This window comes from Staurois parvus, unplaced genomic scaffold (genome assembly GCF_062004578.1).
Source record: "Staurois parvus isolate SC_StPar_1 unplaced genomic scaffold, SC_StPar_1.0 ptg000164l, whole genome shotgun sequence".
Classification (NCBI taxonomy): Eukaryota; Metazoa; Chordata; class Amphibia; order Anura; family Ranidae; genus Staurois; species Staurois parvus.
Genome location: NW_028317960.1, coordinates 343,687 through 345,000, shown reverse-complemented (window position 1 = coordinate 345,000; position 1,314 = coordinate 343,687). Strand labels below are relative to the sequence as shown.

At 39.9% G+C, this 1,314-nt stretch overlaps 1 long non-coding RNA gene across 1 annotated transcript in view; it reads left to right on the top strand.

Moving 5' to 3' along the window:
- The window catches only part of LOC149462955 (uncharacterized), a 35,161-nt gene extending 33,847 nt beyond the window's left edge, over positions 1-1,314 (top strand). The window contains exon 4 of the long non-coding RNA XR_016312548.1: positions 1,212-1,314. This is a non-coding gene — a long non-coding RNA (uncharacterized LOC149462955). The remainder of the gene's footprint in view (positions 1-1,211) is intronic.

Genomic DNA, 1,314 nt, shown 5'->3' with positions numbered 1-1,314 from the left:
TCTGGCTCCCAGGTGTCTTTCATACAGGTAACAAGCTGAGATTAGAAGCAGTCTCTTAAAGGGAGTGCTGCTAATCTCATTGTGTTACCTGTATAAAAGACACCTGTCCACAGGAGCAATCAAACCATCAGATTCCAAACTCTCCACCATGGCAAAGACCAAAGAGCTGTCCAAGGATGTCAGGGACAAGATGGTAGACCTACACAAGGCTGGACTGGGCTACCAAACTATGGCCAAGCAGCTTGGTGAGAAGGTGACAACAGTTGGTGCAATCATTCACAAATGGAAGAAACACAAAACAAGTGTCAGTCTCCCTAGGTCTGGTGCACCATGCAAGATCTCACCTCGTGGAGTGTCAATGATCATGAGAACAGTACGCATTTCCTTCACTGTATATACACCCGGGATATTATTTATGGATATATATACCTGGGATATTATTTATGGATATATACACCCGGGATATTATTTATGGATATATATACCTGGGATATTATTTATGGATATATACACCCGGGATATTATTTATGGATATATATACCTGGGATATTATTTATGGATATATACACCCGGGATATTATTTATGGATATATATACCTGGGATATTATTTATGGATATATACACCCGGGATATTATTTATGGATATATACACCCGGGATATTATTTATGGATATATACACCCGGGATATTATAACACATGTAAATATGAGTGCAATGATACTTTGTGTTAAATTGGATGTTACCCACCCCCCGCCCAGCCTATTATAATCTTACAGCTGGGCGGGAGCACCATTATCCTAGTGGATGTCATATGACGTCCTCCTGCTTGAAGGTCTCATACGCACCCTAGGGGCCGCACAGCTGCTCAATCTGGGACTTGTGAGGGCCACTCTACTGTTCATTGTTCACGTTTTCTGCATCATTTGTAATACAATTTTCTTTTATGAACCTCAGCTCCATCTACTGGTCATATATATTTTATCTATTTTTTTTTTTCTTTTTTGATGGATCTATTTTAGGAAAATACAGCATTGTGGCCACTAGATGGAGCTGATGTTCATAAAAGATATTACAGGCCATGCAGAAGATATTTGTGGTGCCCAGAAGAATGGTTCCGACATCCACACAGCACATGTTTTATGCATGGACCACTCTGTATGTTCTCTTCTATCGGGAAAATGATTTTCTATTGTTCTCCTTTCCTCTCCAGATAAAAGCATGGCAGTGAAAGTGTCACATGAAAGTAATAACGGCAAGTAGCTCACATGTTTGTATTTCTGTCAAGTTACTTCTGAAAAAACCCACAAATGTCC